General features: G+C 44.3%; 1 protein-coding gene across 1 annotated transcript in view; it reads left to right on the top strand.

Moving 5' to 3' along the window:
- The window catches only part of MED12L (mediator complex subunit 12L), a 322,651-nt gene that overhangs the window by 5,647 nt on the left and 290,719 nt on the right, over window positions 1-26,285 (top strand). The gene's annotated exons all lie outside the window — the stretch shown is intronic.

Below are 26,285 nucleotides of genomic sequence, written 5' to 3'. Positions count from 1 at the left end.
GGGTTGACCAGTTGCCTGGGGGACCGGAAGAGAACGGGGAAGATTGTCCTCTTGAGATTCATTGGCTGGCTCCTGGGCCCATCATAGACCTCCCTGAGTACCATTGTACCGGGAGGAACATCTGTATGTTTAACTTTTGTCTCATGAGACTCTTAGGCCAGAATCAGTGTAGGAAACACTGGGTCAAAGGCCCTGCTTCTTCCTGCTGCTCACAGAAATGTTGCTACCCAAACTTTGTGGCCAAGGAGTAGAAACCCAAGTGGTTGTCATTTCTCAGGGTCTGCTAACACCTACAGCAGAATCTTCAAAGATGCTTGTTAAACCTGGAGATATAATGGCCCACCTCAGACTTGCTGAGTCAGAAGTTCTGGGAAGGAGGCTGAGGAATTTGCACTTCAAACAAGCTTTTCAGGTGGTTCCTAAATATGTGAGGTTTGAGAGCAATGGCTTTAGTTTGTCTTTATCTTTAAAAATGTTGAAAACCAGACTCCCCCTTATTTCCTACCCGCTTCCCACATTTGATGTATTAAAATCTTTAAACAAATATACCATTTGAAGTATTAGTACCTTTTGGTACAAAATAGTGCAAATGAGTTAGCTACCTTCCCCCCTGAAGTTCTGTTCTAATAAGCATGGTTCCCAGAATAGGCTTGTTTTCTATCAGCTGTTCATGGTTTATAGTAGAATAGAATGCCCTGCCTTGCCATTGAAATAGCCACAGCTCCCTCCTGTGTGCACTTGGCTAAACTGGGGCTTCGGGGAGCAGGTCTTGCTTTGTCCCATGAGGATGTTTTTTGGACTTGTTCAGGGCAGTGGAGTTTTCTGTTTGACTGCGGGCCTGGGATCTCAACTGGGCTCTTTGGGGACTCACGTAAAGCTGTTGATTTGGGGTACGGCCGCTGTCCGTTAGCCTGTTGTGTTTTTCACTTAGGCTGGCAACTGTGGTGATGAAATGTGATCCTTTAGGAAGTTAGAAGACCACGGAGTGAAGTCTGGAAGGCATACTGTGTTGGGTGAGCACCAGGTAGGACGGGGTGGACAGAATCCTAGGATGTTCGTTCAGCCCGCACCTCTTGGGGGTGTGTGCGCAAACACGTGAGAATGTAGCAGAAGTAGGATGGAGGAAGTGCACGTGGAAACTCCAAGAATTGTGATGTGCTCTGGGGTTCTCCTTTACTGAAGTTCTGAACCCCACTTGTGAGGCTTCTTGACAGACTAGGCAGGGAGTAGAGAAGTTGGAGGGGTCCGTAAGAATGAACACGATTAAAGGTTCTCTTTAGCAGTGTGCTCTGAGCAGAGGGAAAGGAACTGGCCGACTTAGCCTGGAGAAGAGCTAACCTCAATCTGAGTAGGGCAAGCCACGTGGAGGGAAGAAGTCCAAGGGCAGTGTAGAGGGAGGTGCCTACCTCCTGCACATTCCTCATAGAGAAGGGAACATGCAAACACTTTTAATTGTCTTTAGATAATGTCTGAAGCTGGTGGTGGTGACAAGAAAGTTCATTATACTGTCCTCTGGATTTCTTTGTTTAGGGAAGTCTACATAATAAAAATGTTATCATATTACAAAATAGCATGATTTTTACCTAAAAAAATAATAGACGCCTTCATAATCTGGAGGGCTTATCAACCACATGCAAACAACTGTTATCTCTCAAGGATGGGATTGGGGCTGATTGTTTTCTTTTTGTCCTAATCTTTATTCCAAGCTGTAAAAATACTTGCGCACTACTATTGTCATTGGAGGAAATGACTTAAAGAATAATTATTAGGTAATTCTGGTTGAGTTTGCAGGAATGGGTCTTTGTTGTTGGTTCCAAACTAAGCTAGAACCCCTTTAGCTGTGTAGTAGACAGAGGGATCGGGTAGGGTGTAGGGATAGACACGTATGCACCTGATGCCACCAGAAGTGCGGTGAGGTTGGGGTTAGGGCTGTTACGTGAGCAGTCCAGCTCTGCCACTTGCACTGTGTGATTTGGGGTGCTGTGTCCTTTTCCTCACCTACAAGTTGGGAAGAATACCTAATCATCTAGACTGCTTTGAATGTGAGGGAGCATTGTAAACTTAAATTGTTACCCAGTGTGAGGTATAAATTCAGTGGTGTGCTAGAGCAGGTATGAACCAACTGATTATTCAGATTCTGAGAATTTTGTCCGCTGGTTCATATCATTTTGGTGTCTCGAACTGTGGCATAATGGGAGTATTTACACCAAGGAAATGGGCAAGCGCTATAAATTAGGTTCTTTTTTTTTTTTTTTAAAGCTAGTTGTTAAACATTTACCAGCACACTACTGGGTATAGGTGTATGTGGCACTTTGTTGACTACTTGACTGTCGTTCTTATCCCAGGATTCCCTTACCTGCTTCCCACAAAAAATTTTTTTCAAAGCCAGACTGTCAATTAGGTTAGGTAACCTCTCGTGCGGCTTGCAGTGAGCATATGACTTCATTCTGGCTAAAGAGCTTTAGTGGAAGTCTACCTTAGGACTTCTGAAGAATTTCTTCTCACTGAAAAAAGTGCAGGCGCAGGAGAAGAAAGCCCTCTCTTAATGCCCTGATAGCTCCTTAGTTTTCTATCTATCTAGGAAAAGTAATTAGAGGATATGATAGTTGGAGCTAGGGCATCCATCTTGTGCCCATGAGGCAACACGCCTGTGAATGAAAAGCCAACACAAGAGGAGGCAATTCAGTGGCTTTATGAAAATTAAGCTACTGAACTGACCTTAGGACCACCTCTCCCTGGACTGTGAAATAAACAGTAGATGTCCACGTGGTTGAAGCCATTTTGGGCCAGTTGTCAATTTCCTGTAGCTGAAAGCATTCTGATGTTGTCATGGTACTTTTCTTTCTTTCTTCCTTTTTTTTTTTTTTTTTTAAGATTTTATTTATTTATTTGACAGAGCGAAAACACAAGCCAGGGGAGGGGCAGTGGGAGAGGGAGAAGCAGACTTCCCGCTGAGCAGGGAGCCCTCCTGTTATGGTACTTTTCATTTATATATTGGCACCTGAAATCATCACAGCATGAGCCCTTCCTTTTTTTTTTTTTTTTTCTTTTCCCCTCCCCTTTCCAGAGAATGCACATTCCAGAGCTCTCCTACTCTGGTTAAATGGGTATACAGCAAGAGACAGAAAGCACCTTAATCTTGTCTGTTAGTCAATTCTGCCCAGTGCCCATCGGAAGCTTAGAGGAGGGCACCTGGGTGGCTCAGTAGGTTAAGCATCTGCCTTGGGCTCAGGTCATGATCCCAGGGTCCTGGGATCGAGTCCTGCATCGGGCTCCCTGCTCAGGGGGGGGAGTCTGCTTCTCCCTCTGCCCCTCGCCCAGCTTCTGTTCTCTCTCTCTCTCTGTCAAATAAATAAATAAAATCTTTAAAATAAAAAAAAACTTAGAGGAAATGGAAATGGCTTTATTTCCATTTCTGTCAGAAAGGGTTTAGGTGGGAAAGAAGGAAGAGCCCTACATGTTTTGTTTGGAGAGGAAGATTCTATGGGTCTGTACCAGTTTTGGGGGAAACCAGGAATGTTTAGAGCTAGAAGGGAACTTTAAAGATGCGTTGTTCTCATTTAATACAAAAGGAAATGGAGTCCCAGAGAGGTTAAAGTGACTTGTTAGGCAGATCTGGGTCAAGCACTTGTGTGCCCTGATTTGTTCTTGCAACTTTACTTGGCCTCCCCTCTGTACACAGCCTCTGCTTCTGGTAAACACCCTCGCCTTGTCCTGGCAGCGACAATTTCTCTGCATTTTAGGGCACCCAGTGTCTCTGTGAGAGCTGGGGACTGTTTAGCTCACCATTTGATCTTTGAGCTTGTCAGAATCTTGAATGGGGTCTCTTGGGCAGAGGGAAGAAGACTCTGGAAGGCTCAGGCACTATTGTGTTTGTGTTTTGTTTTTTTTAAGATTTTATTTGTTTATTCATGAGACACAGAGAGAGACAGAGAGAGAAAGAGATAGAGAGGCAGGCTCCCCACGGAGCAGGGAGCCTGATGCGGGACTTGATCCCAGGACCCTGGGATCATGACCTGAGCCGAAGGCAGACGCTTAACCGACTGAGCCACCCAGGCACCCTGTCTTTGTGTTTTGTGGTGGAGGGTTCCCAGCTCTATCTATGGCCTCTGGTGTAGATAGCTCTGGCATTGGCCTTTGTGGGCTCTGTGTGTTGGGGATCGATCCCATCTAGTTTTAATTTTCTTGGTTGAGATGTTCCTTTATTTATGCATAGCTCTCTTGGAGATACAAATAGACAAGTTGTACCAGTTGCCTACTACCTGGGAGCAACACTTACATGTTGTGTTCTATATAAATGCCCCCCACCCCCCGCCCTTAGTTATGAAATACTATGGCCCTGAGGAGAAGAATTTTAGCCCCTGGGTTTTATTTTCCATGTTTTTTTTTTTTTTAAGATTTTTTTTTTTTTTGATGCTTAACATATTTATTTATTTATTTATTTTTATTTTTTTAAAGATTTTTATTTATTTATTTGAGATAGAGATAGTGAGAAAGAGAGCACGAGAGGGGGCAGGGTCAGAGGAGAAGCAGACTCCCCGCTGAGCAGGGAGCCTGATGCAGAACTCCGTCCTGGGACTCCAGGATCATGACCGGAGTGGAAGGCAGATGCTTAACTGACTGAGCCACCCAGGCGCCCTATTTTCCATGTTTTGAGGGAAGTATTACTGCACATATACATATACATACATATATATGTGTGTATACATATGTTTATATATATGTGTGTGTGTATGTCTATGCCAAACTGACTCAGACATTCAGCCAATATTTTTTTTTTTTAAGATTTTATTTATTTATTTGACAGAGAGAGACACACAGCCAGAGAGGGAACACAAGCTGGGGGAGTAGGAGAGGGAGAAGCAGGCTTCCCACCGAGCAGGGAGCCCGATGCGGGGCTCGATCCCAGGACCCCGGGACCATGACCTGAGCCGAAGGCAGACGCCCAACTGACTGAGCCACCCAGGCGCCCCACCATTCAGCCAATATTATTGAGCACCTTGTAGGCCCTTTGCCAACTGTGGCTTCATGAGGATAGGGCCTGAAACTTTAATTTATTTTTATTTTTAACATTTATTTGACAGTGCATGCACACACAAGCACAAACGGGAAGCAGCAGAAGGAGAGGGGGAAGCAGACGCCCTGCTGAGCAGGGAGCTGGATGTGGGGCTCGATTCCGGGACTCCAGGATCATGACCTGAGCCGAAGGCAGTTGCTTAACCGACTGAGCCACCCAGGTGCCCCTTAAAATTTCTTTTTTTTTTTTTTAAAGATTTTATTTATTTGACAGAGAGAGATAGCGAGAGCAGGAACACCAGCAGGGGGAGTGGGAGAGGGAGAAGCAGGCTTCCTGCTGAGCAGGGAGCCCGATGTGGGACTCGATCCTGGGACCCCGGGATCATGACCTGAGCCGAAGGCAGACGCTTAACGACTGAGCCACCCAGGCGCCCTTTTTTTTTCTTTTAAAACTTATTTTCTATGTCCCTGGCTTTGAGCACAGCACCTGGCCCAAACCTAGGACTCAAAATTTCTTTTGAGAGTAAATGTGACAATAAACCAATGGTAGGAGCATTGGTCCTGGGCCCCCAAAGACTTCAGTAGAGAGCAGTGGTTTTCATTTGGGGGTGATTCCCCCTTCCCCTTAGGGACATTGGCAATATTTTCAGAAATTTGGGTGGTTTGACTGTGTGTATGCACATATGTGCATATACATGCTGATCCTGGCATCTAGTAGGTGGAAGCCAGGAATGTTTCTGACATTCTTCGGGACTCTGAACAGGGCACCCCTCCCCCCCCGCCCCCCAACAAAGGATTATCTGGCCTCAAATGTCAGTAATTCCAAGGCTGAGAAACCCTGGTTTAGAGGAAGTGATAGAGTTGTAAATAAGGAATACAATGTTTCGGATATTCTTTGAGAGGAATGTACAAAGTCCTGTGGAAATAAGAGGGAGTGACCCATTTTTTTGACAGGACCTGATAGAGGAGGAGATTTTTGAGTCCGGGACTTAAAGGATGTGTAGGAGTGCATGGGGCTGAGGATGTGGAAGAAAATTAATTTTGGGGAAGAAGGAGCAGCTTGTGCAAAAGGCCAGAAGGAATGTGGGATGTGCTCTGGGCTGTGGGCCTGAGGCATGGTGTGGGATACGCAGCGGGGAGCTGGGCTGGAGAGGGAAAGAAAGGTGGGATCGAGTTATGGGGGCCTTTGTAGGCGTGTTGAGGCATTTGGATATTATAGTGGAGCTGGTGAGGTGCCATTCCAGGGTGTGAAGTTCAAGGAATGAGATTTAAAGTGACTCATGTTTGCAGTTTGAGGGGACAAGTGGCTCTGAGGGTCATATTGAGGGAAAGAGACTTGTCTAGCTCGGGTCCCTGACATTCCATGCCTGAGGATGGATGTATTAGTTTCTTGATGCTGCCATAACAAGTTTCCACAAGCCACGTGGCTTAAAACAATGGAAATTTATTCTCTCACAGCTCCAGAGGACGCAAGTCCAAAGGCAGTGTTGGTAGGGTTGCGCTCGCTCTGGAGGCTCTAGGGGAGAACCCCCTCCTTCCTCTTCCAGCCTCTTTTGGCTCCAGCTTTTCCTTGGCTTCTTTGGGGCCCTCTCAGTCTGATTTCTGCCTCCGTCTTCACCTGACCTTCTTTGTGTGTCTCTTCCTGGGGTGTGCCTTATACGGACGCTTGTTACTGGTTTTAGGGCCTACCTAGGTAGTCCAGGATCATCTCCTCTTAAGATCTTTAACTTAATTACATCTGCAAAGACCCTTTTCCAAAATAAGATAATATTTACAGGTTTTGAGATTTGATGTGGATATCTTTCAGGAGCCCATTTTTTTTGGCCAAAAGGGTTTGGGAAGAAAGAGGAGAGGATTGGGGCGCCTGGGTGGCTCAGTCGTTAAGCGTCTGCCTTCGGCTCAGGTCATGATCCCAGGGTCCGGGATCGAGCCCCGCATCGGGCTCCCTGCTCTGTGGAAGCCTGCTTCTCCCTTTCCCACTCCTCCTGCTTGTGTTCTTGCTCTTGCTATCTCTCTGTCAAATAAATAAAATCTTTAAAAAAAAAATAAAAAAAAAAAAAAAAAAAAAAAAAGAAAGAGGAGAGGATTTAAGAGAAAGATTATTTGGGTGGCAGAATTGATAAAGTGGATGTGGGAGATAAGAGAGAGAGAGAGGAGTACAAGAATATACCAACATTTTTAGCGGAGGCCATGGTTCCCAAACTTCGTGATCTCAGGGCTTCTTCACAATCTTAAACATTATTGAGGATCCCGTAGAGCTTTTGTTTATGTTGGTTATATCTTGATATTTACTTTATTAGAAATTAAAATTGAAAAATTTTAGAAATATATACCTATTTAATGGTAATAAACCAGTTTCTTGTTAAAATGTTTTTTTTAGGGACACTTGGGTGGCTCAGTCGGTTAAGCATCTGACTTCCGCTCAGGTCATGATCCCAGGGTCCTGAGATCAAGTCCTGCCTTGGGTTCCCTGCTCAGTGGGGAGCCTGCATCTCCCTCTGCTGCTGCTCCCCCTGCTTGTGCTCTCTCTCTCTCTGACAAATAAATTAAATCTTTAAAAAAAAAATAAAATTTGTTATGAACAATAACTATTTTTATAAACAAAAAAATTTAGTGAAAAGAGTGGCATTGTTTTTACATTTTTGCAAATCTCTTTAATGTCTAGATTCTTACATCTAGTTCTGTATTCAGTCTGTTACAGTATGTTGTTTTGGTTGAAAGAGCTGAAGAAAATTTGGCCTCACACGGATCTCTTGTTGGGAAGTTCTTGGGAACCACAGAGGACTTGGACCTGGAGAGCTACTGGCTCACACAGTTGGGTAGGAAGATTGATGGTGGTCCCAAGGCCAACAGACGTAGGGCCAAAATAACTTGTTTAATATTTTTCAAAGGGTGGTGAAGGTGGGGATGGAGAGAACAAGATCCTTTCTGAATGTGTTCCATTTGAGATGCCTCTCAGGATTCAAGGTCAGGGTGTAATAGTAGCAGAAGCTAGAAATCTGGATTTGGGTGTGATATGTGCATAGGTATTTCAAATCCTGGCTGTGATACCTATTGAGTGTGCAGAGAGACGGAGAAGCAGGCAGACTGAGGATGGAACTGTTTAGGGCTTGTACATCCTGGACCCTGTCAGCAGGAGCTCTGAGGAGGGCACTTGTTAGGGGAATGGATATGGGGTGATGAGTAGCTCAAGGGGAGAGGTAACATTGGGTGAGGTTCCAGCTACATTGGTGGCCTTTTAGTTCAGCATTTTCTCTCCCCAGGACCTTTGCACGGATGCTTCCTGCTGCTTGGTTGCCTTATTCTCTTTATCTCTGCGAAGTGCTGTTTTCTTCTCAGCACTCAATGCAGTTTATATGTGATTTGTTTCTTATCTGCTCTGTCTCCCAACCAGTATAAGTTCCGTGGAGCAGGGATCATGTCCTTTTCATTCCCCACTGATCACCAGATGCCAGCAGAGAGTCTGGTATATAGTAAAAGTTAAATATGTGTTGAAAGGATCTGGTAACCAGACGGTCATTTTTAGCCAATGGTTTAGAAGCCTGGTATGGGGTACGGAGATGCCAGGATGTGTAAGACCTGCTTCCTGCCCTTGAGGGACTGTGACTGGAGGGGTGACACTCCTGTTCACTGGGCAGTTGAAAGTTTCAGTGGGGTGTTGGGAACAAATGAGGGAGGGGTCAGTTTTTTTTGTAGGATTAGAAAAGTCTTCGGGAATGGGGATGTTTTCCAGGTGACAAGGCCTCTGGGCAGATGGTGTGAGCAAAGGCACAGAGATGGGAAACAGGACATGATCTTCAGGTAAATTGCAAATAGTTCAGTAAGGAGAGAGTATATTGAACCTATAAACTTGAACATGTCTGTAGATTTTTGGGGGCATTGAGAGAGTAGTGGAGCTTAAAACTGCTGGAGAGAGCAGGGATATCTGCTGAGCAAGACTGACTTGCCTGGGGCCAGGGGATTGAGGTCCCCAGGGGAGTGACAACCTTGTGCATAGTGTTCTAGATTACTGCCTCTGAGAGAGGAGGGGAGGCAGGATTTATATGGGGCTCCCTGTTTATCTTGAGTTTTCTACAGGCATTTTCGGAGTCAGTTTTAATGTGCAAAGATTTTCCTCAGTGGGAACAAACTTAGCCTTCAGCCCACATCCAGCGTACCACAGCTCAGCTATGCAAATGCTGCCTTCTTGTCAGTTAAAATTTGGTAGAATTTGCTGCTTTCCTTTTCCAGCCATTTCATTCATGGATTAATCTAATGAGGTTGTTGAGATTAGGACCATTTAAGGCATTGGCAGCAATGAAGAACTAATAAAAATGGTATTTTGTCTGAAGTGTCATTGGGATTTTTTTGCTAAGACGCTGGTTTACACAAAGGTATGGATGGCTCTATCAAAATTATGTCCGGGCATTGCTACATAATTTACCTTTCTCCTGAGTTCTTTGAGGAAGGTTAATATTAACATTGTTCAGTTTTTTTTGTTTTTTTTTTTTTTTTTTTTTTTTTAAGCTTCACATAGTGCTGTGTTAGTAGGCAGTATGGAAAATATTTTTGGGGTCAGAACTGTTTTTACTCCTTGGTCGGTTTTAGACTAAATGGCAGCTCCCTCTTGGAAAAAAAAAGATTCTTTATGAATTGGAGATACTATTTACATTTTGATTACTCACATGAGCTTTGCTTTTAAGTTATTATTAAATAATCAAAATGTTTTTGAAGTTATATTTTCATTTACTTAGTACTTGACATATACCTCCCACTGTGCTAGGTGATGTGGGGGTGTGGAAAAGAAATAGAAGTCTGCTTCTGTCCCTCTAGAACAGTGCTTCTCAAAATATCTGTGGTGAGGGATCAGTTTTTTTTTTAAATTAATTTTCAATCTGTTGCAGACTGATAGAAATATGATTAAAATGACTTACTAGGAAAATACAGCTTGAATGTAGTGGCAATGTCAAATTGCTATAAAAGTTTCCAAGGACTTACTCTGTTTTTGCACCTTTCTTTTTGAGGGCCAGTAACAGTTGTGGATCACACTCTGAGTAGCACTGCTCAAGAAATTAACATCTGGTTCACTGACACACACAAAACATTTAGAAAATGACTGACGTATCAATTTATTTTAAAATCGAGGACTAATCCATACATTCAGTATGGTGTGTAAGGTGCCACATTATGTCACGATAGCCAGTGTTGTTTGTGTTGGTTATCCTGAGTGCTTTGCAGGTTTGGTTTTATGCCAGCCTCACGAACACCTCTAAGGTGGGTACTGCTATCTCCTTTTTATAGGTGAAGAAACTGAGGCATGGGGTGGGGGGGTGGACTTACTTAACTTGTTTGAGGTCAGTTGGCTGTATAATGACGGAGTTGGAGTTGGACTTCTGAGCCTGTGTTTTAACTATTCTCTATATATAGTGAGGCTAAAAATGCTGCATGAGTTCAGAAAAGAGAGGATTGGAATGCTTGGAGGTTTCACTGGAGGGAGTAGGGTGTGAGGGGCAGGATCTGAGTGAATGGGGACAGGTTGCGCCCTTTTGTAAGAAAAAGCTGAAGGTGGGAGGAGTGGTGAGGTGCATGGGAAGGGAGGGGTGTAGTGCCTCTGAAGATCAGGCTTGGAGTCCCAGCAGGCTGGGCTGGGGGGTGGTGAGGAGCTCACGTGGTCCTTCTGTCGGATCTATCTCACTAGCTCATGCCTAATAAATCTGGTGGGGGAGAGAGTGGAGTCGGGGAGGCTGCGAGGGAGGTGGCTCTAGTAACCAAAGCTTGAAGTAAAAGAGCCCAAGCGATCAGGGCTTTAAATAGGACTGGAGAAGAATCGGCAGTTGGTGACAAATTGGTCAAAGGCAATGAGAGGACTGTGGAAAATGCTCAGATTTCTTGGACACTGTTCAGCTAGGATGCTAGGTCCTGTTGCTTGAGGACCTCCAAGTGACACATTTTTGTGCTTTGTTTAGTGATATGCTGGGTATCTAGAATTCCTTGATTGCCAAGGGGAGTGAATATGAAGACTCCCCTCTACATTCACCCTGTGACTTCTGGCCTCAACCGGCCAGAAGGTCTTTGTGGAGCCTCAGTTTATTCTTCTTGTCCCATGCCTTAGGTCTTGCCTAGAGTACACACCTGTTTTCACCTCCTCCCGGGCTGCTGTGGTGGTGGTTAATCACCAGAATTGCTTGGATGGTTGGCTAAGCTCCTTGGAAGAGGTGGGAATGAGCAAGCCTCCCGAAAATAAAAAGGGTGGATGGAGTCTGAGAGATGTTAACAGAGGTTCGCTTTCAGACAACATTTTCAGAGGTGGACATTTGTTTTCTTGGCTCAAAGTTGTAGCCTGTTTCCCAGTAATTGACCTAAAACAAAGGAACAAAATTGCCACCATTACCAACAAAAAAGAGAAACTCCCAGTCTCTCTTCCTTTTCTTCCATGCAGGCAGGATGATCACCGGATTTTTCCTACACCCATTTTATCCCTCTCACCCAGTAAGTTTTCCTTTTTATGAATTCGCAGTTCCTTTGGTAGATACTGTACAACACTCCTTCCTCCAGGTGTGTGCCCAGGATGGGGTCAGGGATGTAATTAGGTGTGAGGTAGAAGGATAAACAAAAGAAGTCAGGTTAGGGGGTAAGTGTGAGTCACTTCACCGGACAGTTAACTTGGGAGAACAGAAACCATGGCTTGTGTTTATGTTCTCTGCCCTCGAGTCACCTAGCACAGTGGGAGGCAGATTCCAGTACTAAGTGAAAAATATGATTTACAGGAGGAGTTTACCTGAGATGTGATCGCAATGCACGAATTGTGTGGGACTGTGACTTACCTGAGCAATGGGGGCTTTAAAGAGAAAACTGTCTTTTGAGGCTGCCTTAAATACAATTTCGGGTGGGATAGACTACTGGACACATTCCTTTTCCTCCTTTATAATCATGCAAATCTAAGAGTTCAAGTATTTTTCTCTGGCAGTTTTCTTAGTTTTTCTGAGAGCTACATCCAGGTGTTTGATATTGGAAGATGACATGCATTTGAATATGATTTGAATATGAATTAATGGGTACAATTATTTAGATAAGAGGGGAATAAATGTTAAGTATATTTAGATATAATTTGAATCAAAGACTCTCCTACTTCATTTTTTAAAGGATTTTTTTTATTTATTTGAGAGAGAGTGAGAGATGGAGCAGGGGGAGGGGCAGAGGGAGAGGGAAAAGCAGACTCCCCACTGAGCAGGGAGCCTGACATGGGGCTGGATCCTGGAACTCCAGGGATCATGACCTGAGCCAAAGGCAGATGCTTAAACGGCTGAGCCACCCAGGTTCTCCAACTCTCCCACTTTATTTATTTATTTTCAAAAAGATTTTATTTATTTATTTGTCAGAGAGTGCGTGCACGCGAGCACAAGCAGGGGGAACAGCAGGCAGAGGGAGAAGCAGACTTCCCACTGAACAAGGAGCCCAGTGTGGGTGGGACTCAATCCCAGGACCCCAGGTCATCACCCGAGCTGAAGGCAGACACTTAACCGACTGAGCCACCCAGGCGCCCTCCCGACTCTCCCACTTTAAAATAAGGAGGGACTGCTTGTCTCACCAGGCCACTTATGGGTAGGGTGAGGGCTGTTAATGGAGAATTGACACCTCTAAAAACTGCATGTATTCAACTCCTTGGTGGACATTCCCAACCACTTCATTGGAGAGTTACTGAGTCCCTGGTCATGTGTATGATTTGGGCCTAAGTGTGCTGGCCATACAAAAGATCTATAATTATAATGATGATGATTTGATTTTTAAAATACTTAGTGTGAGGGGCACCTGGCTGGCTCAGTTGGTGGAGTGTGTGACTTTGGGTCTCTGTTGTGAGTTCGAGCCCCATGTTAGGTGTAGAGATTACTTAAAAATAATAAAATCTTAAAAAAAAACCCAAAGCAACGTAGTGTGTACTGGTTACTATGCTGAGTGCCTCACGTGATTTTCACCTTTTTTTAAAAACGGGCATGTGAGGTAGGGGGCAGGTATGTCCATTTCACAGGAATGGGAGCCAGGATTCCAATGTAGTTTTGTTGGAACCACACTAGTCTCCCCAAAGATCTCATTGTTTTGGGGAACACACTGCATCTACCGGGGGCCTTACCCTCATATAGCCACTTAACCTACCTCTCAGCCTCAGTTTCTCACCTTGTAAAATGAGGACCTGTCCTGTCTAAGCCACTTGGTTATTTAGATGAACACGAATGTGCTGCTTATTAATGGCCAGCGAGTGGTAGTATTCTTACCATGGTTTTCTTGTGGTCTCTTTTTGCCTGCTCCTCTGTACAGGTGTAAAGGACTTGCTGTTTTGTGTTGAGCTCATATCCTTTGTCCTTTGGTTTCCCCTAGGTCCCCCCAGTTTCTGATTGATGGCCTGCAGGTGTGGTTTGGATGGGGTGAATATTAATAGCAATGTAGATGAGGGTGGACGTAAAGAGCTGAGTTTCAGATGTGGCTTTGATGCAAATGTGGCCCTGGTGTTGGAGATGTTGGTGGGGGTGGGGGAAGTGCTAGGTTGCCTTTTAGGGGAGTCTTGCTCCCTTAGGTTAGTTTGGCTCCTGCCTTGGCCCGCCTCAGGAGGCTGGTGGCATTTTGGCAGCAATGGGGGGGCCCCCCGCCCCTCCTTTTTTTTTTTTAAAAAAACTTCTCAGGCATTATGTGACACCTTAATTAGAAGAGATCCAGCTTAATCAGTCCCTATTTCTGTGGTGTGGGAGGCCGGCCGGGGTGTCCACTTACGCAGAGCCTAGTGATACTGTTGTAGACTTCTCTCAGCTATTGTAGACTGCAGTGGTGGTCCTCTTGATGCTGCCAAATGGCTTGAATCCTGATGTGGCGGGGGGGGGGGGGGGGGGGGGGGTCTTGCCATGAGGGATAGAGCAGTGCTTCTCCTCTCGCTTTCCCTACGGGTATGTATGTTTTAGTTTCCCAGGGCTGGCAGAACAAAATATCACAGACTGGACAGCTTCAGACAATGGGAATTTATTTTGTCACTGTTCTGGAGGCTAGAAGTCCTCCTCAAGGCAGGGCCGCACCTAGAAGCTCTAGGGGAGGATCCCTCCTTGCTTCCTCCAGCTTCTGGTAGCCCCAGGCATTCCTGTGCTTCTGGTAGCACAGCTCCCGTTCTGCCTCTTTCTCCCCTCGGTCTTTTCTCCTGTAAGGACACCCGCCATATTGGATTAGGACCGACCCTCATTCAGTGTGACCTCATCTTAACTTCGTTCTATCTACAAAGACCCTATTTCCAAATAATGCCATATGCACAGGTACAGGGGTTAGGACTGACATATCCACCTACAACAGTGTGCCTACAGGGTCTATCTCTGGATCCTTCTGTACACGTCCCTGGTTGGTCTGGGACTAGATTTTGCCTTCTGGATCCTGGCTCAGGAGGCCCTAGGTGTCCGGTTTGGTTTTCTCAGGAACTTCAAGCTAGCGACCATCTCCCTTTTCTCCTGTTTTCTTCCACCATTTCCTTCCCTGGATTTTTTCTGGTGCCGTGAAAACCTGCACAAGGCCCTCCCGTCTTAGATCTCCCTCTACCCCATGACCCCATTTTCCCATTTCTCTCCTCTTTCTCCGAACTTTTCCAGAAGCTTCTTGTGTGCTTTCTCCTCCACCTCCCACTTCCTCTGCTCCTTCCAGTCTGGCTTCTGCCTTCGTCATTCCACCGAGACACCCCTCACTGAGGTCACAATGACAGCCACATTCCCGGCGGCACTTACTCATATTAATCTTTCTGTTGGTGAAGCCACGTCTTCTCTCAGCTTCTGAGATAAAACATTCCTGGTTTCCTTCTCTCTTCTCTGGCCATGCCATGTCTCCTTGAAGGCTTTTCCTCCCCTACCTGGCCATTAAATCAGTACTGCATTTTCTGTGGGGTCTGTCCTAGGCCCTTGTCTCTTCTCACTTTACCTTCTCCTTAGGTGCTCTCAGCTGCCACCCCAGGCCTCAGTTACTACCTATACGCAGACAACTCACAACTTTACAGCACCAGCCTAGACTTCTCTGCATTCTAGACTTGTATATTTAAGTGCCTATAAAAATATTTTGTCTCTTTTGCTACCTCAAACTTATGTTTAAAACTGAACTTGTGGGGCACCTGGGTGGCTCAGTTGGTTAAGCAACTGCCTCTGGCTCAGGTCATGATCCCAGGGTCCTGGGATTGAGCCCCATGCCTGGCACCCTGCTCAGCAGGGAGTCTGCTTCTCTCTCTCCCTCTGCCTGCTACTCTGCCTGCTTGTGCTCTCTCTCTGTCAAATAAATAAATAAAAATTCTTAAAAAAATAAAATAAAACTGAACTTGTGATCTGCTCCTCTTCCTTCCAGCCCCCCCTCCACCATCCCCTAACCCTGCTTACCCTATCTTAAGCGATATTACCATCCCAGAAATCTGGGGCATGTTCTTTCTTGACAATCTCCTTTGTCATTTCATCCAACACTTCAACAAGAAGTCCAGTTGAGTAGCCCTCTTAAGTAGCCCTTTATATTTCCTCTCCTCTCTACCTGTGTCACCACCATCTTGGTCCTAGCTATGATCATCTGATGTCCTGACTTTTTTTTTTTATTTATTTATTTGAGAGAGAGAAAGAGATAGAGAGCATGAGAGGAGGGAGGTTCAGAGAGAGAAGCAGACTCCCTGCCGAGCAGGGAGCCCGATGTGGGACTCGATCCTGGGACTCCAGGATCATGACCTGAGCCGAAGGCAGTCGCTTAACCAACTGAGCCACCCAGGCACCCTCTGATGTCCTGACTTTTATGAGAGTCTGCTAACTAGTTCCCATCCCTTTGCCCCGTAGTCTCCCATTTAATCTGACCTAACTCCAATCGGTTGTCCACACTGCAGACCTATTCAGATGGGATGATGTCACCTCTGCGTAAAACCCTTTACTGTTCTTTTGATAAAGACAGAAGTCCTTCACTTGGTTCATAGTACCCTGTGTGATCTGTCCCCACCCATAGCTCAGCCTCTGGTCACACCTGAGTCCCTTCTGCTTTTGCATGACAGCATTCTTTCTTTAATTTTTCCATCCTACAGGCTTTATATGTGCTATTCCTGTCCTCCTTGTTAGGCACACATATGCCCATGATTGCTATGCCTTTCTGATGCATTGACCCTTTTATCATTATGATTTGCCCTATTTTATCTTTGATAATGCTTTTTATCTTGAATTCTACTCTGTCCAATATTAATATAGCCACTCTAGCCCTCTTAGGCTCATTGTTTGCATGGTATTTATCTTTTTCCATCCATTTACTGTCAACATATCGTCTTTAAATTTATTTATTTTAAATTTTTATTTTTTATTTTATTATTTTTAGTAAACTCTATGCCCAACGTGGGGCTCAAACTTACAACCTCAACATTAAGCATTGCATGCTCTCCTGACTGAACCAGCCAGGTGCCCATCTTTACATTTAAAGTGCAGCAGATAGTTGGGTTTTGCTTTGTTTTTTAAAAGATTTTAAATTCCAGGGGCGCCTGGGTGGCTCAGTCCTTAAGCATCTGCCTTCAGCTCAGGTCATGATCCCAGGGTCCTGGGATCGAGCCCCACATCGGGCTCCCTGCTCAGCAGGAAGCCTGCTTCTCCCTCTCCCCGCTCCCCATGCTTGTGTTCCCTCTCTCGCTGTGTCTCTCTCTGTCAAATAAATAAATCTTTAAAAAAAATAAAAGATTTTAAATTCCAGTTAGTTAACATATAGTGTACTATTAGTTTCAGTTGTACAATATAGTGATTCAACACTTCTATACAACACCTGGTGCTCATCACAAGTGCACTCCTTAATCCATCACCTATTTCATCCGTCCCGCCACCCACCTCCCCTCTGGTGACCATCAGTTCTCTATAGTTAAGAGTCTGTTTTTTGGTTTGTCTCTCTCTTTTTTTTTTTTTCCCTTTGCTCATTTCCTTTGTAACTTAAATTCCACATATGAATGAAATCAAGTGATATTTGTCTTTCTCTAACGGACTTAACTTTGCTTAGCATAACACTTTCTAATGCCATCCATGTCATTGCAAGGGGCAAAATTTCTTTCTTTTTTATGGCTGAGTAATACTCCATTCTATCTATCTACCTTTCTGTGTAAACCACATCATCTTTAGCTATTCATCAGTCGATGGACACTTGGGCTGCTTCCATGGGGTTTTGCTTTTTTATGCATTTTGAAAATCCCTGTCCTTTCATTGGAATCTTAGTTCATTAACATTTAATTATCATTTCATTAATAATTTGATATGGCTGGATTTAGGTATAACATTTTACTGTTTTTTTTTCTGTGTCTCGCTTTTGGATTATTAAATTATTTCTTATAATTTTAATTTACCTATTGATATTTTAGTTATACCTCTTTATGTTGTGGGGTTTTTTTGTTTTGTTTTTTGTTTTTGGTGATTGTTCTAGGAAGTATAATATATATCCCTAACTTTTCACTGTCTTAGACTTAATATTGTACCACTTTATGCAAAATGTCAACCTTACCATAATAAGGTCCTCCTCTTAACTTCGTTAACTCCTACTTCTCAGACAGAGCTCGGCTCAAAGGCCACTTCTTCAGGGAATTCTTGTCTGATTTCTGAGACTGTTAAACCCGTATTATGTGCATCCTGAGCAGGTGGTGCTTCTCCTTGGGGGCATGTATCGCTTGTAATTTTTCACTATGGAATCCCCGGTACTTAGCACAATGTTGTATATTTATTTATTTGTTGGTTGAATGAAGGGGAGCCCCGAGTTGTGGTTTGAAGAAGGCAAAAGATTTCATGATAATGTACTCCAGGGGATGGGAAAGGCATTATGTAAGGCTTAGAGGCTGAAAAGATGATTTATGTGGGAAAGAATATAATAGTCAAGTAGATTAAATGAGTTAAAATATAAAAATAAAATATAGCTCTAAGTTTTTATAACCGTAACCACCATTTATAGAGCACTTAATACGGGCCAGGCACTGTGTTAAACTCTTTGTACATTTTATCTTACATAACCTCAACCCTATTGAGTTATTCTTGCCTCATTTCAAAGGAAGCAACTGAGGTATGGAGAGGTCAGTTACCTTGTTCCCCATCACAGGTAAGGGCTCTGCATTCAAACCCAAATCTGTGTGATTTTAACACTTAGGATGGGAGTGAGACTGAGAGGTGGAGCTTGATTGTTCAAGGCATTTAGTGGCTGTCTGAGGTAATTGTGTTTTGATTTGGAGCCACAGTTAGGTGGAGCGATGGCCCGCAGATATCACTGAGGGTTTTGAGGGGGTAGTGTTAGATGCTTCCATTCTTTAGCCCCTTCTGGGGAAAAGAAGGAACAACGTGGAAAACCCTCTGAGGCTTGTGAATAAGGGAGGGTAGAAAAGAACACTTGTTTGAGGAGGATTCGTCAGGGCCTGTGGGCAGGATAGATTCAGGTAAAAATCTAAACAGAGGAAGGGAAATACGTGGGGAGCAGTGGCCAGGGCCCACTGTGATGGCAGCTGCAGTTTAGAGAGGTGACTGTCGTATTTTAAAGGAACAAATATGAGACATGTTTTGAGAGACGTGTAGATAGAATTGGTGAGGGATGAGGAGAGAAAGATTATTCCCCTATCTTCTGGGTCATTTATATCTGCCAACTCTAGGTGTTGCCTAAAGACCATTAAATATATCCATGCTGGGGATTATCACAGCTTCATTTCTCAAACTGGGATCTGCAAACGTCCTCAGGGGTCTGGGAGAATGCTCTTTTCAGGGAGAGTTGGGCAAGGCTAGGAAAAATAGTTATAAAGCTGTTTTTAAAAATTTGTTTGGGTAAGACCATAGCTAACTTCTCTGCCTGACTAGCACATAGAGGGACATTTTTCTATTTCTGTGGCATTATCATTCCTGGTGGACATTTCTGTCCGATCATTGAACACTCATTGAGCTAGTGTGTTAGACACGAGTAGGTCACTAAAGAGATAGGGCATGTCTGCACATGTTCTGTGGGTTAGATGAGAAGTCTGGAGGAGGTTAAGTATGTGTGTGCTTGCATATGTGTGCATCTGCGTATGTGTTTGCATGCATTATCTGCTTTTGAAAAGGTCATTGAAAATTGTCCTGACTGGCCCACAGACCCACCGACCCTACCTACTTACCTACCCTCCTTCCTTTTCTTCTAGGATTTTATTATTCATTTATTTAGAGAGAGAGAGAGAGCGAGCACGAGCAGGGGGAGGGTCAGAGGGAGAGAGAATTTCAAGCTGACTCCGTGCTGAGTTTGGAGCCCCATGTGGGGCTTGATCTCATGACCCTGAAATCATGACCTGAGCCGAAATCAAGAGTTGGACGCTTAACCAACTCAGCCACCGAGGCATCCCTCCCTCCCTCCCTCCCTCCCTCCCTTCCTTCCTTCCTTCCTTCCTCCCTCCCTTCCTTCCTTCCTCCCTCCCTCCCTTCCTTCCTTCCTTCCTTCCTATTTATTTGAGAGCACATGAACAGTGGGGGGAGGGGCAGAAGGGAAAATCTTCAAGCCGACCCTACCTGAGAGCAGAGCCCAACTGGGGGCTCCATCTTAGGTCCCTGAGATCATGACCTGAGCTGAAACCAAGAGTCAGTCGCTCAACTAACTGAGCCACCCAGGCAACTCTTTTATTTTCTTTTCTTGAGTGAGAAAGAGCTTAACCAGTTTCCAAACTAGCATCAAAATGTTTTCACTTTCCCGGTAAAACATTTTATTGAAATTAAAAGATTGCTTTGAAAGTGATCCAAAAAAAAGATTATTCTATGAAGTTCAAGGTAAATGTGTGAGATTTATGGATGCATTTGGAGTTCACCCAAGGCCCTGAAGATCCAATTTTTGTGTCCGTATAGAATACAAAAATGCAGAGTGAACCCTAGCCTTCTGTATGAACGAACATGGGACAATTTCTAGGATTTTGTTTGTCTCTGGATACCTGTCTCCTGAAAATTGCTTTAAGGCTTACTATTTTAGTAGAAACCAATGACAAGAGTTGTGAGAGTCCTTCTTTCTCCATGTTGAGGTTACTTTGGGATCGGCTCTGTGTTAGACCTGTTGAAATCCATCTGCACCGTGGTCTAGTGTGTGCTGCCCAGGGCTACCAGGTGAGGTCTGTGAATTTATATTTTCAGCCAGCATTGTCTCTGGGCTGAGTAAGTATTCGGTCTCACACATGGGTACACAGAGTTTTGCCCTTGAGGATGTTGATGATAAATACATACATTTAAAACTCTGAATTCATGGGGGCCCCCCTTCCCCCCCTAACGGTTCTTTTTTTATTCCCCACATTGTACAAATGTGAAATTGTTCAACCAAGTTTTGGGGGGTTTAGTTATCTCACCTTTGCAAGTGGGCAAAGTAGCAGCTGATGGTGCTTTTGTAAGGATCATTGACTCAGGGTGGCAGAGCCAGCATAAATCTCAGTAAGAGCCATTGTTAGAATTTTGGTGGTTATCCTCTTATTTAGAAAAATCTTTGAAGAGGTTCAAGGCTAGTGCAAGAGGAAGCTATTTGTGTCCTATACAGATTCTGGCTTGGGGATTTTAGAGGCATGCTGTTCCAAAATCTGGACTCTCTCCCTTCTATTTTTGCCTGATTAGATTTGGCAAAGGCCTTCAGAGCAAAGCATCATAAAAATTTGTTGTTTGAGTTCATGTAACACACGTTACTTCTTGTTTTGCATGTCTTATTGCTGCCGAATGCCATTAAGGATCCCCGTCCTAGCCCATTTTCCCCAGTTGGGGTCTATAGACATCCTCAGGTCAGAGAGAATATTTTTGCTTTAAAAGGGGTCTGTTGGTGCATTAGCAGAGTGTGAGAAATACTGGCTAAACAATAGTCAACACCCTGGAATTTGAATCTTAGTTTTAACTCATTGTTTAAATTCTAGCCATTGACTTTCACCCTTTTCAGAAACTTTTGGAAATAAACCATCAGGGTGCATAGTTTGGTTGTGATGCTTTGAGCTTTATTCTCTTTCCCTTAGTTTCTCTAGGAAGCTGACCCAAAGTTTTCTATCAGTAAACTTCAAATACAAGTGACTTCGAAGCTTTGGTTTTGGCTGTTTGCTTCCTGATGTAATTGACAGTGGCCTTCGTGTTTTTACTCATTGTGGGTCTGTGAGAAGCTAAAGGAGTAAAAGAGAAAACTTCATGCACTGGTTTCCTTCCAGGATATATGTGTGCGGTGTGTGTGTTTGTGTGTGTGTGGGGGGGTAGCTTTGTATTTGTGCCTTTGCAGTGGGGGAAGGGAGATGTGGCAGAGAGTTCTGACCAGTCTTTTTTTTGGACATACAGTTTCCTTCTGATGGTGAGTGCAGCAGTGATGTTGGGCATGGAAGCCCTGGTTTTCTAGAAAGCCACAAACTCCAGATCTTAATGTCAGTGTTTCTCAGTGTGTGGTCCCTAGATCTGCATACTTGGTAAGTTGTTAGAAATTCAAATTTTCAGGCCCCACCCCAGACCTACTGAATTGGAAATTCTGGGCGTGGGCCCCAGGAAGCTGTGTTTTTACTAACCCTTCAGGGCATTCTGATGCGTGTAAACGTGTAAAAAGCCTCTCCTGAGGCCAGGGTCTTTTTAGTTTCTGAAATGGATACTTTGTGCATCTGAGTGCTTACTGGAGCTTCAGGTTATCCCTTTCCTGAACCAGAAACAGGACAAAAACGACAGCAGTAATACTAATTGCTGGCTGTTTTCATATGGTATGGTGGTTAGAGACCATGGATTCTTTGGAGTTCTTTACCATCGTATGATCTTGGGCTAGTTAACGTCTCCGCCTTACTTCCTCAGCTGGGATGTGGAGCTGTCCCTATCTTACAGTTGAGGAAACTGAAGGACAAGAACAGTTCCAAAAGTTGCTTAGAGCCACTGTTCCCTGCAGCTGGAGGTTCATATTTGGACAGCCTGATTGCAGGCTCTGGGCTCTCAAGCACGGCTTTCGTGTCCCTCCTGTGTGCATTTCCATCGAGTCCTCCTCCAGCCTTGCCTCCACCTGTAGCCACGTGTCCCAGCCCAAAGGCGGTGGGTGGAACCGGCACATCCATTGTGTTGTGTCCCAGCAGGGGCAGGGCTCTTACTGACACTTGACCATGTGAAACTCAGTGCTTCCTAAACTCAGAGCTTCTGGGTCCCCTTGGCAGAAGCAGACCTCTCAAGGGTAAAAGCTAACCACCTCCATCTTGGCACCCAGTGGGAGCGTTGTGGAAGCCTCTGGGCATTGTGTTGGTTGTTGCTATGGTTGCAGTGTTACGACCATTGAGTGGGCAGGCCCACGTGTGCTAGATGGACTCAGAGTGGACAGTCGGGCGCAAGGGAAACTTGCATCCCACTGAGCTGTCAGATGTGCCACATCTAAATCTTGTTATTTTCCCTTTCTATTCCAGGTGGGAATGTTTACCTATGATCTCAAAAGTATTTTTTTTTTTTGCAGGATTTTAATATACATTTGATATGCACTGAGTTTCTGAGGAATAGAACTTGGGTGTTAATATATTTGGAGATTTATTTTATTAGTTTGAAACTTTACTAAGAGTTCACCTTTTCAGAAAATTTGTAACATGTTGTTCTGGCCTTTTTTTTTTTTTTTTTTTAAAGATTTTATTTATTTGAGAGAGAGAGCCTGGGCATGAGCAGAGGAGAGAAGCAGGGGGAGAGGGAGAAGCAGGCTCCCCGCTGAGCAGGGAGCCTGATTCGGGGCTCAATCCCGGGACCCTGGGATCATGACCTGAGCTGAAGGCAGACACTTAACCGACTGAGTCACCCAGGAGCCCCTGTTCTGGCCATTTGAAATGGCAAGAGAATACACATGATGTGTGCATTTGTAGTGACTTCACTGTGGTGATTCAAGGAACAAACCTAACAAATTTCTTCACGTCTCCTAGGGCCCCACTTCTCATTTAAAGTGCCCATGAATTACCTGGGAATTTGTTGCACTGCAGATTGTGACTGGGGGATTTGCATTTGCATTGTGATTGAGATTTTGCATTTTTAACAAGCCCTAGATGCTCCCACTGCGGCTGGCTGCTGGCCTACGGACCGAGCTTTGAGTAGTGAAGGTCTAGTGTTGAGGGCGGCTGGGTGGCTCAGTTGGTTGGGCAACTGCCTTCGGCTCGGGTCATGATCCTGGAGTCCCGGGATCGAGTCCCGTATCGGGCTCCTTGCTCAGCAGGGGGTCTGCTTCTCCCTCTGACCCTCCCCCCTCTCGTGCTCTCTCTCTCTCATTCTCTCTCTCAAATAAATAAAATCTTTAAAAAAAAAAAAAAAGGTCTAGTGTTGTATGCCTGAGCATATTCAAGTACCTAGTTGTTAAAACTTACTTTAGAAAAAAATTTTAGAGTGAGGGCATTATATTGATTTTTTTTTTTTTTAAGAAAGTACTGGTATTGGATAGTTACTGTTTATGAATTTCATTTCAGACTCGGGTAAAGGTATTATAAAATATATGTTTTCAGGATGGTGCATTGGGTTAGATGGGGTGAGAGCCACTGCTCTGGGTGATTAGGAAGATCTATCATAAATACAAATGGAATTACAGACCCCACAGTCAAGGGAGAGTGATTCAGAATATGTTTATTATGTTAATTGTTCAAAACAGTTATCATTCATTTATTCTTTCTTTTCTTTTCTTTTTTTCCCCCCCAAGTAGGCTCCATGCTCCATGTGGGGCTTGAGCTCACGATCCTGAGATCAAGAGTCACATGCTCTACTGACTGAGCCAGCCAGGCGCCCCACACTTATTCTTTCAACAAATATTTATTGAATACCTATGTGTGCTCTGTGCCAGGCACTGCTCTATGTGCTTAGCATGTGTCTGTGAACAAAATAAAGATCCTTGGTTTCATGGGCCTTACCTTATAGTGGGGGAAACAGTACACACTGTAAGTAAATTACAGGGCATTTTAGGTGATAAGTGCTATGGATTATTGGAAGATTAGGAATGCTGGGGTTGAAGAGGACAGGGTGAGCAGTTCCACTTTTAAATAAGGCCATCAGATTTCTCATTGAGAATATGAAATTTGAGCAAAGGCTTCAGGTGGTTATGTAGTTGGCCATGGACACCAAGGGAAAGCAATCCAGGCTGAGGGAACAGACAGTACAAAGGCCCTGAGGCCTGAGGCCATCCAGCGGGCATGCTTGAGGAACTGCAAGGAGACCAGTGTGGCTGGAGTAGAGTCGGCTAAGGCAAGTGTGGTTAGGAATGAGGTCAGAAAGGTAATAGGGGCAGATCACACAGGGCCTTGTAGGACATCATAGGGCCTTTGCTTTTTACTCTTGAGTTGGGAAGTTAATGCAGGTTTTGAGCAGGAGTAACATGATCTTACTTAAGTTTTAAAAAGCTCCCTGTGGCTGCTATGTTGAAAATGGCTTTCAGGGGGCAACGGTAGAAGCAAGAAAACCAGTTAGGAGTCATTGCAGTGTCCAAGCATGAGATGATGGGGAGAACCTGACCCGGAGAGGGCATTGGTGGTGGTGGGAAGGGGGTCGGATTCTGGATGTATTTTCGTGCAATTTAGAATGCAAGAGAAAAAGTTCTCACAACAGGGGCGCCTGGGTGGCTCAGTCGTTAAGCGTCTGCCTTCGGCTCAGGTCATGATCCCAGGGTCCTGGGATCGAGCCCCACATCGGGCTCCCTGCTGGGCGGGAAGCCTGCTTCTCCCTCTCCCACTCCCCCTGCTTGTGTTCCCTGTCTCACTGTGTCTCTCTCTGTCAAATAAATAAATAAATAAATAAATCTTAAAAAAAAAAAAAGTTCTCACAACTCAAGGCTTCCAGCAGTACCTGTGTGGATCTGCGACCTGTGAGGAGAATCTGATGTGGTCGACAAAGTAACCATGTTCCATGTTCTTTTCCTTCCGAGGAGGGTGTCTGTGCATTACATGCAGGCATGCCTGTGTTTGCAGAGCACATCTCTCCAGGCTCGTGGTTAGCCGTCAGATACGCTGAGCTGCTGAGTTGGAGTACCTTTAGAACGGAAGGTGAAGCAGCACTAAATGGAACTAACTGGTCCTGAAAGCCTCACACATTTCTGCTTGATTAAGCCAGAACGTATTTTTAGTAAAAACATATGCTGTTACTCAATTAATGTTTCTTGTAATACTCTGATGGTGAATCAAAGATAAAAATTCAATTTTCTCATCCCATTCCCTTTCTGATCCCATTCGTGCCCCTTCTTTCTTAGACTCCGAGACTACAGAAATTTTATTAGCACACTCGCTTTATTTAGGTTGACTGACACCTTTCTGATTTCAAATACGCATTATGTAGTTTTGCCCTCGATTTTCAAATAATTAATTGGAAATGTGGGAGCAGTTTAAGATCTCTTGATAGGTGTATGCAACTCATTTTCTGTGCAGGTCACGATTTCAGTGACCTTCGTGCTTGGAGGAGACTTGATTATCATAGAGCTAAACTTCCTGTAGCGGGGTCTTTTGAAAGCTTGCCAAGGCAGTGGCTTGCCAAGATGTTAGGTAGAGTACACACACAATTAAGTAAAGTTACATGGCACGTCTCCAGGAGACCTCGGCTCTCAGCCAGGCTGACCTTTCAGGTGCTTATATGTCATAAACTATTTTGTCCTAAGGCTTCCTGCTTAATCACAGCAGTGATTTTGATCAGTTGGGTTTTTTTTTCCTTCATTTTACACTTGCAGCAATTACTTATGAAGACGAAGTATATATTCTCATTCTTGTGCTGTGGCTAGCTAGCATTACCCCAGTGGTTACTAAGACCTTTTCTTGGCTTAGAGTGAGGGGGAACAGAAGGTAGCTTCATTTACTCAAACCTTTCCCTTTTATTCTTTCAAGTCTGTATTTTAAGAACTCTGATTTGGTTCCATAGCTGAATGATTTGGACAGGGCAAAGTCTTTTTTTTTTTTTTTTTTTTTTTTTTTTGTTTGGGGAATTTTTTTTTTTTTTTTTTTTTTTTTTTTTTAAGCCTTGGGCTATTTCTGATGTGCTGTGACCTTGGGAAGAAAAGTTCTCCTGTATCCAGTAGGAGATGTTTTTAAGGAGAGTATGAGTTGTAGCTATGTATTTTTAGACTACATTTTCATATGGCATTTGTACTTTGGTGGCATGGAGTCATGGAAATTTCTCTTCCTATTCTTGGGTTGAGAAGACAGTATTTCAGTGCTGGCTCTGTCCACTTACTGTACTAGCTTAGTGAGCCTCATTCTTCTTATCTGTAAATGGGTGTGAAGATACATGCTTACCGTTTACCTTAGAATTTGGTAAAGATCAAGTGACCCAAGATGTATGAAAGAATTTTGCAAGCCCTAAACTTCCCTTCACATGCTGCTGGTC

The sequence above is a fragment of the Neomonachus schauinslandi genome, chromosome 1, assembly GCF_002201575.2.
Source record: "Neomonachus schauinslandi chromosome 1, ASM220157v2, whole genome shotgun sequence".
Lineage (NCBI taxonomy): Eukaryota > Metazoa > Chordata > Mammalia > Carnivora > Phocidae > Neomonachus > Neomonachus schauinslandi.
Note: the sequence above shows the minus strand (reverse complement) of the source record. Positions and strands in the feature narration are given on the sequence as shown.